Source organism: Oryctolagus cuniculus, chromosome 10 (genome assembly GCF_964237555.1).
Source record: "Oryctolagus cuniculus chromosome 10, mOryCun1.1, whole genome shotgun sequence".
In the NCBI taxonomy this organism is placed as follows: Eukaryota; Metazoa; Chordata; class Mammalia; order Lagomorpha; family Leporidae; genus Oryctolagus; species Oryctolagus cuniculus.
This window is the reverse complement of record NC_091441.1, coordinates 59,742,624-59,755,863: the sequence shown is the minus strand read 5'-3', so window position 1 is coordinate 59,755,863 and position 13,240 is coordinate 59,742,624. Positions and strand designations below refer to the sequence as shown.

Sequence of the window (13,240 nt, the reverse complement as noted above, 5' to 3'; positions counted from 1 at the left end):
CCTGGGAAGCTGTGGAAAGTGGATGGACTCCCTTGGGCCCTGCCACCCACCTAAGAGAACCACATGAAGCCCCTGGCTCCTGGCTTCAGCCTGGTCCAGTTCCGGCAGTCATGGCCACCTGGGGCATGAATTAGTGGATGGAAGATCTCTCTTTCTCTCTGTAACTCTGCCTTTCAAATAAGTAAAATAAGTTAAAAAAATAAAAGTGAAATCACCAACAAAAAGCAGAAAAATGAGAAAACATGGCACCGAATGTACTACACAAAGAATACTTATTTACAGTCCGAGCTGAAATAAGTAGACAGGGAATTACCTTGCTGGGCCTCAGCTGGAAACACACACATATCTTGGAACTCGAATTTTTCCCCACTCTGCACATGTCCACAAATGACCAATAAGGCGCTGTGAGTATTGCTTTGGAGCTACAAACATACTTTAGCCAATAAATGAGTTCCAAAAAGGAAATCTGCATATAATGAGAATCAACTATATTTCAACCAAAGTCAGGGAACAATAGAAAATGCTACAGTTGAGGACAGAGACACGGCTTGGGACCCTTCATCCCATACCAGAGTGTCTGGGTTTAAGTCTCAGCTCAGCTCTGGATTCCAGCTTCCTGATAAGGCATATTTTTGGAGGAAGCAGGTGGCAGCTCAAGTACTTTGCTCCCTCCTACCCACATGGGAGACCTGGATTGAGAAAGGGAGAGAAGGAGACCAGAAAGAGACAGACAGAGAAAGTTGCCATCTTCTGGCTCACTCTATAAATGCTCACAATGGCTCTGGCTGGACCAGGCTGAAGCTAGGATCTGGGAAACCAATCCAAGTCTGCCACATGGGCGGCAGGGACTCAAGCTGCCTCCCAGAGTGTGCATTAGCAGGGTGTTGGAATTGGGAGTAGAACCCGGGCACTCTGATATGGGATGTAGGTATTCCGAGTGGCATCCTAACTGTTAGGACAAACATCAGCCTCAAATTTGGTACCTTTTTTTATATTTATAAGCAGAATGGTTAAGTTGTATTGCTCCAAATTTATATGAAATAATAATGCTGATTCAATTGTTGAATATCATAAAGACAAGTTTAATTTAAGACTTAAAGGACATAATATGAATTTGAAGTATGAAATTTTTAACAATAGTTTTTTAAATCCCCCTCTGCCCAAAAACAAAAGTCACAGTAAGGGCTGATGTAGAAAAAAAAATCTCTAGTTAATTTTCTCCTTTATCTGAAGATATGCAGGGTGACCAGATGTCCTGATTTGCCCCAGCCATCCCCAGGTTACTCTTGGTATAGATCAGTTAACACTGTTAATTATTTTTAGTGTCTCCTTTTATCTTCAAAAGTGTCTGTGTTTGGATTATAAATTATGTGTTCATTCTAAGAGACCTAAAATGAACTGAAAGCCACACTGTGTTTATTTAGCACATCTTTATAAAGTCTAAAACGTTAGTAAATGTCAATGCAAATAACTTGAACTTCACTTGGCTCTATCTTCTTGAATTTAATTGATTAAAAATGAATAATCAGAGATATTTCACTATAGCATCTCTAACTTATTAAGAATGATTTTCTTTACTTGAAAGGTAGAATGACAGAGAGAGAGAGAGAGAGAGAGAGAGAGAGAGAGTCTTCCATTTGCTGTTTCACTGCCCAACTGACTGCAACGGCCAGGGATGGGCCAAGCGGAAGTCAGGAGCCCATAACTCCATCGGGGTCTTGCACATGAGTGGCAGGGGCCCAAGCACTTGGGCCATCATCTGCTGCTTTCCCAGGTTAATTAGTGGGGAACTGGATGTGAAGTGGAATAGCCGGGACCAGTGTTCCAATATGGGGTGCTGGCGTTGCAGGTAATAACTTAACCACAACGTTGTCCCCAGCCTCCTTTTAAACTCCTTCTCAGGAGTGAAGACTTAATACGCAGCATGGCACCAGATTCTGCTTAAATGCTCAGGGCCAGTCCTTGCACCCGTAAATAGTGCAGGGCAGTGAGGTCCTGCTCACATGCAGCCCATGACCCAAGCCATGGGCATCTTTGAATAGTTTAACATAGAAAGACTAAAACAATGCAAACAGTATGCTACGGAAAGGTGAAAGCCATGGATCTCTTTTGATGGATGGGAAATAATACAAGGGGAGGCAGAAGTTTCATGTTCGGGAGTACTGAGGGGCCAAGGAAGAAAGTGCCCATCCCTGTCACACTGAGATGTTTTTCCCTAACTTTGTTTTTATATTTTTGAAAGTATTTTATTTCATGCATACTCTGAGGTTACACTCTCTAAAGGGCGATCGGGGGCAAAATGGTGCCAGGATTCCTGGGAGAAACAGGAAGAATATTAGAAAAAGTTACAAGAACTTGGTTCCACCCTAAAAGAACCTTTCACTGTATTATGAGTACTGGAGATTCCAACTTAATAAAGGTTCTTAATATTTTTCTTTTATCTATTTGAGAGGCAGAGCTACAGAGAGAACTCCCTTCTGTTTTATCCATCTCCAAACTGCCCTGTTTGGGGGCTGAACTGGGGCTGAAGTCGGAAGCCCGGAACTCAATCCAGATCTCTTCTGTGGGTGGTTGGAACCTAATTGCTTGAGCCATCATCACTGCTTCCCAGGGTCTGCTTTGATAGTACACAGGAACTGCGGCCCACTGTTGAACACAGGTGTAGGTGCATTAACTGCTGGGCTAAATGCTGCCCCTAATGAAGAGTTTTAAAAAGCAAAATTTGTGGGAGTAGGCATTTAGACTAGCAGTTAAGATGTCCACATCCCAAATCAGAGGACCTGGGCTCAAAACGTGGCTCTGCCTCCTGACTCCAGGTGGACACAATGACTTGGCCAACGTGAACCCTGGCTGCTGTGTCTTGGGGTTTCCCAAAGCACCCCGCACACCTGTCTGCAGCCTAAGTTGGGAGCAGCACGAAGCCAGAGCCACGAATGTCCGCAGTAAAGGGCTGTCTCCAAGCTCCCTTAGGGCAACTCATCCACGCCACAGGCTGCCTGCAGTACCGAGGAGAAGGCTATTGGCAGCCACTGCACACCAGGTCCCTGTGAAGGAAGGGAGCTGGTCGGCTTGGCTGGCTGCCGAGGACTGTACTTTGCAACTGTAGCTTCTATCAGAGTAGCACACACATCAGAAAATGAGCAGAGCTGTGTAACCGGCACCCAGAGCTCCTCACAGCTCCTCTCCGTGATCGCTACTACCCCAAGTCCTGCCTACTGTAACCTCAGTGCTGCCGGTTACTTCTGAATAAAGGTTTGTTGAAGGAAAAAAAAAAGTTTTCTTGCTTACTTTGTTCAGATGTTCTCCCCGAACCTGGCACAGAGCCTGGGGTACAACACCATTTAATAGCATCGGTTGAATGAATGAAAGAACACAGACAGGTGTCTGACTTTTACAAGAGCCAAGTTAACTCGCACACAATACAGGGGGAAGAGACATTCTGTTTCGGGGAGGATTGGGGCCCAGAATGCAAACTTGGAGACAAACTGAACCCTCTGACTTTGAACAGAAGATTACACTTCAGTGTCATCTTTCAACAAAGGAAAACAGCCCAAATTAGTCTCAACCGTCAAGTTTTCCTCGGGCTTTTATCAGTTGCACTCACGGCACATCCAGTGTTAACTGGTGACACCAACCTCCAGAGCCCCTGCTTCTCTCTATCCCTTGTAAGTGGCCCCGTGGTGAGACCCCCCCCTGCCTCGATGCAACCAGAAAATGCCTATTTCCAGCCCTTCTCCACCCTATGGCAGGGCCCAGTCAGTCTGAGAACAAAATAGTCACCCTCGCCCTGGGCCAGAGCATGTGATCCCTGGCCAGGGTGCCTCCCTCCCTAATGAGTGAGGGAGTGAGAGGCCAAATAAGGTTTCAGACATCCAGCCCCTCAGAATTGCAGTTCTCCTGCACTGTGCTTTGAAATAGCTGGAATTAAGAACCAGGCATTGCCAAATCACAGCTTAGCGAGAGAGTTCTGTCAACTATTTATTAGAGATAACAAATAAAAGGAAAATCCACTTCAGCTTTGAACTGCCATTCCTAAATGAATCCCAGGGAAATACAAATAAATTAAATCTTTTGAAGGGCAGAGTCATGATGAATAATTTCATTAGGTTGGGGTTCTAAATATTTCTCTAAGATACTTCAGAATTTTAAAGAGAGCAATCCGGCACCATGAGCACTGTTTTGCTCAGAGGATGATGGCAGGATTGATTAATCATGCCTCCTTAATGAGGTTGTCTGCAGGAGCATATGAGTTAACATTGGAAAGCAAGCTTACAAAATGCTAAGCATCACAGAAGAGCATTAATAACTACGCTTACAGGCAGGTAGACCCACTTAAAAATTCTCCACCAATAGTGGTGCTTTACGGAAGATGGCCCAAGTGTCTGGGCCCCTGCCGCCCATGTGGGAGACCTGGATGAAGCTCCTGGCTTCTGGCTTCGGCCTCTCTCAACCCTGGCTGTTGCGGCCATGTGGGGAGTGGACCAGCAGGTAGAAGATTCTCTCTCTTTCTCTCATGACTGTAACTCTGCCTTTCACATAAAAAGTCTTTTTTTTGAAAAAGTGGTGCTTTAAAATTGTGTTAACATATATAGAACATAAAATTTGCCATCTTAACCATTTAAAAATTATTTATTTATTTGAAAGGCAAAGAGATGAGAGAAGCAGATCTTCCATCCACTGGTTCACTCCCCAGAAGCCTTCACTAGCTCAGGGCTGAGCCAGGCTGATTCCAGGAACCAGGACTCAGTCATGGATAGCATGGATCATACTACTTGAGGCATCATTTGCTGCCTGCCAGGGTGCACATTAGCAGGAAGCTGGAATTGGAAGTGGAGCTGACACTTGAAACCAGGTACTCTGATCTAGGATGTAAGCATTCTGAGCAGTATCTTCATATGTCTGCCCTTTACTTTTAGTTTTCATTTACTGAGACACGTCTGGAATCTGGAGGACTTCTATTTCCACTCTGACAATTTCTTACTTCTGATTGCTTTGAATATATCCAACTCTACTCTTAAGTATCTGTATTAAGCGTGCCACTATTCCATCTTTCTCTACAATATTCTAAAAACAGTTGCCATGTTTCTTGTTCATTTAAAAATAGTGGGGAGAGTTGGTGGAAGGGTGGGTATGGTGGGAAGAATTATTATATTCCTAATGTTGTATTTGTGAGATACATACAAATAAAAAATAAAACATAGCTTGAGGGTGGGTGCTTGGCTCAGCCCTTAAAGACCCTGTTTGGGATGCCCACATTCCACATCAGAATGTGCGGTCTGAGTCCCAGCTCCTCTGCTTCTGATCTAGCTTCCTGCTAATGTACACCTTGGGAGGCAGCAGATATGGCTTGAGTACTTGGGTTCCTGCCACCTATGTGGGAGACCCAGATTGGTTTCCCAGAATCCTGGCTTCCACCTGGTGCAGCCCTACTGGTTGCAGGAATTTGAGGAGTGTACCAGCAGATGGAAGGTCTGTCTCTCTGTCTCTCTCAGTCCCTGTCTTTCAAAATGAAAATAAATACATCAAATTGTTTTTAAATTTTAAAGTAAATTTATTGAAACAGAGTTCACAAACCACATACCACACAATTGATTTGTTTAAACTAAAGTTTATAACTCAGTGGTCTTGGTAGAGTTACAAATAAAGATGACTTATGATGGAGTTATGTCATGATGAACTCATCAAATTGAAAATATCGTAAGTTGAAAATGTATTTAATATATCTAACCTACACACCACCATAACTTAGCAACAAAGAACACTGTGGTGTATTGGTTGTGTCCCATGATCATGTGACTGCCTGAGAGGCACTGCTATTGCCAGCCTCCCAAGAGAGTATCATACTGTATATTGCTACCATGAAAAACGATCAAAATTCAAAGTAGAATTTCTACTGGATGTTTTTGCACCATTGTAAAGTTGTGAAATCTTTTTTTTAAGATTTATTTTTTTATTTGAGAGAGTTACACAGAGAGAGGCAGAGAGAGGGAGAGAGAGAGGTCTTCCATCTGCTGGTTCACTCTCCAATTGGTCGCAATGGCCAGAGCTATGCTGATCCGAAGCCAGGAGCCAGGAGCTTCTTCCACATCTCCCACCTGAGTGCAGGGGCCCAAGGACTTGGGTCATCTTCTACTGCTTTCCCAGGCCATAGCAGAGAGCTGAATCGGAAGTGGAGCAGCCGGGACTAGAACTGGCGCCCATACAGGATGCCAGCACTTCAGGCCATCACATTAATCGCTGTACCACAGCGCCAGCCCCAAGTTGTGAAATCTTAAGTTCAATCATCGTAAGTCAGAGATTGGCTTGATGTGCAATCAGTAACACAGTCATTTAGGGAGCCATTTCATCACCTCAAGAAGCAGCTCTCCCGCTACCATCACCTGTCGTAGCTGGATGTGATTTAATTGTGTCCCTTCCTGCCTCCCACCAAGGTTCATGTGAATGGAGGCTTGGTCCTGAGGGTGGCAGGATTGGGAGTTGCTGTGGAATCTTTAAAGCTGAGGTCAAGTAGAAGGTCCTTAGGTCATTGGGAATGTGAGGTAGGTTTTTTTTTTTTTTTTTTTTTTTTTTTTTTTTTTTTAATTTATTTGAAAGAGTGACAGGAAGAGAAAGGGAGAGACAAAGAGAAACAGGTCTTCCACCATCTGGTTCACTCCCCAAACGGCAGCAATGGTTGGGGATGGGCCAGGCTGAAGCCAGGAGTCAGGAACTCTATTCGGTCTCCCTCCTGGGTTACAGGGCCCAGAGTACTCCCAGGTGCATTAGCATGGAGTTGGATTGGAAATGGTGCAGTTGGGCCTCAAATCAGTGTTCCAATATGGGATGTTGGTGTCACAGCACTGGTCCTGTGAGAAAGTTTTCATATGACCCCTTGGTACTTCTCTCGAGAGGGTTTGTTATAAAAGGAACATACCCAGCCCTCCCCCTCTCTCTTCCTGGATCACCATGTGCTCTTTCCTTCACAGGTGCTCCATCCTCTGCCATCCACCATGGGCTCCTCGCCAGAGCCAGTGCTTAGCCTAGGTCACGCCACTTGGACGTTACACCTCCCAAACTGAGCTCAATAAGCTTCTTTTCGTTCTAAGTGGCTTGTGTTGGGCATTTTGTTATAGTTTTTAAAAAACTGACCAATACACCATCTGTATTATTTTCTCAAAATTGCCGTACTGAAGGACTGAAAACTGGGTGCCTTAAAACAACAGAAACTGTTTCGGGGTTTTGGAGGCCACAAGTCCAAAATCACCTGCTCTAAGACTCCTTCCTTGCCCCTTCGGACTTCTAGCTTCTTGGTTTGTAGATGCATTTGTTATATGGCCACCTGTTCCCTGTGTCTTTATTCTCTTCCCTGTGTGTGTGTGTGTGTGTGTGTGTGTCCAGATTTCCCCTTTTTATAAGAACATCAGCTCCTATTGAGTTAGAACATATCCTAATCATTTCATTTTGACTACGGTACCTTTGTAAAGACCTTATTTCCAAACAAGAAATAGTGGGAGTAAGAACTTCAGGGCTGTATATATATATATATATGTATATATGTATATACATGCATATATGTGTATATATATATATATACACATATACACACACACACACACACATATATATATATATATATAAACTGTATACCTTTTGGGGGGAACACAATCCAACTAACGCTGTGTCTCTCATCTATTAGCCCCTAACTCTCCATCCATCCTTAACCCTAAGCAACCACTAATATAACCACTAATATACTTTCTTGACAGATTTCTCTGAAAACATCATGCTAAGTGAAAGAAGCCTGTCACAAAAGATCACAAAATGATCCACTCACATGAAAATCAAAGTTTATGCATGTTTGTATTCCTTTCCTTTTTTTTAATAATATTTCCTTATTTAATAATATTTCATTGTATAGCTTTCAGGTATTTTGTTTATCCATCTGTCCATTGAGGGGCACCTGGGTTGTTTCCACTTTTGTATTGCTGCTATGAATTGTTTATTGTGAACATGCATGCATCAATTGGGTAAGTGTTTGCAGTTCACCCTGGAATGGAGCTTTTGGGTCACTGTGACTGTTTAATTACTTGAGAAACCATCAGTTTGTTTTCCACAGTGGTTAGACCACTTTACATTCCACCAGCAATGCATGAGGTTTCGATTTCTTTACTCTTTCAGCAACACCTGCTGTTATCTGACTTTTTGATTATAGTCATCCCACTGGATAGAAAGTGGTATTTCACTGTAGTTTTGATTAGCATTTCTGCAAATGTCTAATGATTAATTTTGTCTTGTTTAGAGACTCATTGACTCCAATTTTTATTTTTCAATTGTAAGGGCTCTTTATATATCCTAGATATAAGTCATTTATAAGATAGATGATTTGTAAATATTTTCTTCCATTCTTTGGATTATCTTTTTGCTTTCTTGATAGCATCCTTTGAAGGAAAAAAAATCTTAAAAGGTTGATGAAGTCTAATTTATCTACTTTTCTTTTTGCTTATTTTATTTTAAAAATTATTTGAAATTCAGAATTTCAAAGAGAGGGAGTGAGTGACAGAGAAGGAGGGAGTTTTTTTTTTTTTTTTTTTTTTTTTTTTTTTTTTTTAAGATTATTTATTTGAGAGGCAGAGTTACAGACAGAGAGAAGGAGAGACAGAGAAAAGTCTTCCATCTGCTGGTTCATTCCCCAAATGGCCACAGAGGCTAGAGCTGGGACAATCTGAGGCCAGGAGCCAGGAGCTTCTTCTGGGTCTCCCATGTGAGTGCAGGGGTCCAAGCACTTGGGCCATCTTCCACTGCTTTCCCAGGCCATGAGCAGAGAGCTGGACTGTAAGTAGAGCAGCCAGGGCATGAACTGGTGCCCACATGGGATGGTGGTGCCGCAGGCAGAGGCTTAACATACTATGCCACATCACCCAGCCCTGAGAGACAGAGAGAGAGAGAGAGAGAGCGAGAGAGAGAGAGAGAGGGATCTTTCATCCGCTGGTTCACTCCCTAGATGAACACAATGGCCAGAGTTGAGCTAGGTGGAAGCAAGGAGCCAAGAGCTCCATCCAAGTCTCCCATGTGGGTGGCAGGTGCCCAAGCACTTGGGCCATCTTCCACTGCTTTGCTCAGGCCATTAGCAGGGAGATGGATCGGAAGTGGAAAAGCGGGGACATGATCCTGTGCCTATATGGGATGCCGGCATTGCTGGCAGCAGCTTTACCTGCTACACCACAATGCCACCCTCTTTTGTTTATTCTTTTAGTGTCATACCTAAGAATCCTCCTCCAAATCCAAGGTCATTAAGATTTATTTCCATGTTTTCTTCCAAGAATTTGTAGTTTTCATTTTGTATTTAGGTCTTATCCATTTTGAATTAATTTTTGTACATAATGTGACTTATGGATCCAATTTAATTTTTTTAATTTCAGACAGATAGAGGCAGGGAGAGAGAGTTCCCCAAATGCTCACAATAGCTGCTGGCTGGGGGTCAAAGCCAGGACTGAATCCTGGTCTTATGTGGGTGCCTGGAACCCAATTACTTGAACCATCACTACTGCCTCCCAAGGTCTGCATTATCAGGTGGCTGAGACTCAGAAACTGGAGGTTGGTATCAGACACAGACATTCTAGTATGGGATGTTGCATCTTAACCATTATGCCAAATATCCATGTGAAACTTAATTCTTTTGCAGGTGACTGTCTAGTGTCTCAGCACCACCTGTCAAAAAGACTATTCCTTTCTTTCTTTTTTTTTTTTTTTTTTTGACAGGCAGAGTAGACAGTGAGAGAGAGAGACAGAAAGAAAGGTCTTCCTTTACCGTTGGTTCACCCTCCAGTGGCCGCTGTGGCCAGCGCACCGGCGCTGATCTGAAGCCAGGAGCCAGGTGCTTCTCCTGGTCTCCCATGCGGGTGCAGGGCCCAAGCACTTGGGCCATCTTCTACTGCTTTCCCAGGCCAGAGCAGAGCTGGGTCAGAAGAGGAGCAACTGGGACTAGAACCAATGCCCATATGGGATGCCAGCACTTCAGGCCAAGGCTTTAACCTGCTGTGCCACAGCACCGGCCCCAATCTTTTTTTCAAAACAGCTAATGGCTTGCCAATGTTGAGTTCTTCAAAGAACCGATTTTGTTTCATTACTTTTTTTACTTCCACTGTAATCATTATTCCTCCAACCTGCATTAACTAGTTTCCTCTTTTTAGTGTCTTCAGGTGACAGATTAAGTTAAGATTCTTTATTATGTTGTTATTCATAGCTATAAATTTAACTCCAAGTAACATTTTGCATTTCCTAAGTTTGAGATGTTGTATCTTTATATTTTCTTAATTTCTCTTGATTCGGCAACCTCTGATTTTCTAGGATTGCATTCATCTCCACATGAGTTTCCCAAATTTTTGTTACTGATTTTAAATTTCATTTCATTGTGATCAAGTAACATTTTTGTATTAGTTCTATCCTTTTAAATGTGTTGATATTTGTTTTATAGCCTTGACTATCTTGAAGAATGTCCCATGTATACTTGAGAAGAACATTTTTGGTAGAGTGTTCTATAGATGTCTTTTTTTTTTTTTTTTTAAAGATTCATTTTACTTGAAAGTCACAGTTACACAGAGCAAGGAGAGAGAGAATGTGAGTCTTCCATCCACTGGATCATTCCCCAGATGACTGCAATGGCCAGAGCTGTGCCAGTCTGAAGCCAGGAGCCAAGAGCTTCTTCCAGGTCTCCCACGTGGGTACAGGGGCCCAAGGACTTGGGCCATCTACTGCTTTCCCAGGCCATAGCTGACAGCTGGATCGGAAATGGAGTAGTTGGGTCTTGAACTGGTGCCCATATGGGATGCCAACTTTACCTGCTACACCACAGCACCGGCCATTATAGATGTCTTTTTAAGATTTATTTGTAATAAAGGCCCAGTGACACACAGACCTTTTACCTACTGGCTCATTCCTCAAATGGCCACATTGGACAGGACTGGGTCACGACAAAGCCAGCAACTTTATCCTGGTCTCCCATATGGATGGCAGGGGCCCAAGTACTTGAGCCATATTCTGCTGCCTTCCTAGGTGCATTAGCAGGAAGTGGGACTGAAGCAGAATACCTGGGACTCGAGCAGGCACTTGGTTATGGGATACGGGTGTTGCAGATGGTGGTTTAACCTGCTACACATCGCCAGGCTTCCATTTGTTATTTTCTGCTTCATGTATTCTAGAGTTCTGCTTTCAGGTGTATATGTAATTGTGGTATCTTCTCGATAGTTTGTCCCTTTCATCATTATAAAATGTTCCTCCTAATCTCTCACATTTAAAAGTCTATTTTGTCTGGTTATAGTAAAGCCACTCCAGATTTCCTATGGTTTCCATTTGCATAATCTTTTTTTTAACCTTTTGTTTGTTTGGGTTTTTGACTCCAAAGTGTGTCTTCTACCAAAAGCATATAGTTGCATTTGTAAATTAAATCCAGTCTGGCAGACTTTGCCTTTTTTTTTTTTAAAGATTTATTTATTAATTTGAAAAGCAGTTACAGAGAGGGAGATACAGACCTTCCATATGCTGGTTTACTCTCCAGATGGCTGCAACAAATAGGGCTGGGCCAGGCCAAAGCCAGGAGCTTCTTTCAGGTTTCCCATGTTGCTGCAGTGCCCCAAGCCACTTGGGTCATCTTCTGTTTTCCCAGGCCATTAGCATGGAGCTGGATCAGAAGGGGAGCAACCAGGACTCAAACCGGCACCCATATGGGATGCTGGCACTGCTTACCTGCTGCACCACAACACTGGTCCAGAACTTTGTCTTCCTTCTGTTGTCTATGTACTTCAGGCTTCTTTTGTTCCTTTAGCCCTCCTTTCCTGTTTTATTTTGCATCAAGTAAGTTATTTCCTAATGAATTGGCTCAGAATGCCCTAACAAAGTAGCACAGACTGGGTGCCATGAACAACAAATTTCTCTCACAGTTCTTGAGGCTGGGAGTATGAGATCATGGTGCAAGCATGGTCAGGTTCTGGACAGGGCTTTTTATGGCTTGCAGATGACCACCTTTTCACTGTATCCTCACATGGCAGAAACAAAAGAAAAGGAGGGAGGCAGGGCTGGGGGAGAGATACCCTCTTTTCTTATAAGGTCACAGTCCTATGAATTATAGCCTCAGCATAACAATTTAACTAACCTCCTAAAGATCCCAAGTAAATTTAGTTTTTTTAACTACAAACCTGGCCAAATATAAACATAAAAACTATTGGGCATAATGTGCAAAAAGGCATACAAAAGAGTTTTACTTCACTCCAAAATTCAAACAGGCTGCTATTTTATTTTTTTTTACCTTGGAATAAGAAATCAGGAAAAAGTGCCTTTTATTTATTTATTTTTTTAATTTAACAGATAGAGTTAGACAGTGAGACAGACAGACAGAGAGAAAGGTCTTCCTTCCATTGGTTCACCCCCCAAATGGCTGCTAAGGACGGTGCTGTGCCGATTCAAAGCAAGGAGCCAGGTGCTTCCTCCTGGTCTCCCATGAGGGCGCAGGCGCCCAAGCACTTGGGCCATCCTCCACTGCCCTCCCGGGCCACAGCAGAGAGCTGGACTGGAAGAGGAGCAGCTGGGACTAGAACCTGGCACACGGGATGATGGTGCCGCAGGCAGAGGATTAGCCAAGTGAGCCACAGCGCTGGCCTCAGGAAAAAGTTTTGTTCTGTTTTAAATCACTGTGACAAATTTCAAATTATCAATCACACTACACAGGACACATGGCTGGGTCATTAACTTTTCCTCCAATTACATTCTTTCAGAGTAAAAGTATAGAAATAAATTCTGGAAAAAAATTTTAATTGTCCTTATGTTTTACTTATTAAAGCCTTCAGTCAACTGTTAGTTTCTGGCACAACACAGACCTCAGGTATTTGCTCAAATGTAGAAAAGGAGTCACAATATCTTAGTATGCTGAGAAAAATCCTTAAACAAATCCAACTGTAAAATATAGATGAACTTTAATTGCTGAGAATCATCCAGGATAATTTTTAACGGGTGGAAAAACTCCACAAAAAATGGATATAAATCCTTAAGACCTTATTTGATAGTTCTTTCCAATACTATTATGATGAACAAAAATTACAATGCTAGATAATATTAGTTAAATCTGTCATTTTAAACAATAAAAATTGAAATTTGTTGCTTTAAAATGAATTTGTTGTTTTCTAATGAAAAAATATTTAAAAATAGCATTTGTTTTTAGATAGCCTTCATGCCTTAGACTTGACTTATAACTCCCTCCTGCTACAATGAA

The 13,240-nt window shown here is 42.7% G+C and overlaps 1 non-coding gene across 1 annotated transcript; it reads right to left on the bottom strand.

The window, feature by feature from the left end:
• Positions 1-2,948: 2,948 nt before the first annotated feature.
• On the bottom strand, positions 2,949-3,083 carry LOC127492551 (small nucleolar RNA SNORA70). The gene has a single exon (XR_007922063.2). It is a non-coding gene; the product is annotated as a small nucleolar RNA SNORA70 (small nucleolar RNA).
• Positions 3,084-13,240: the final 10,157 nt, after the last annotated feature.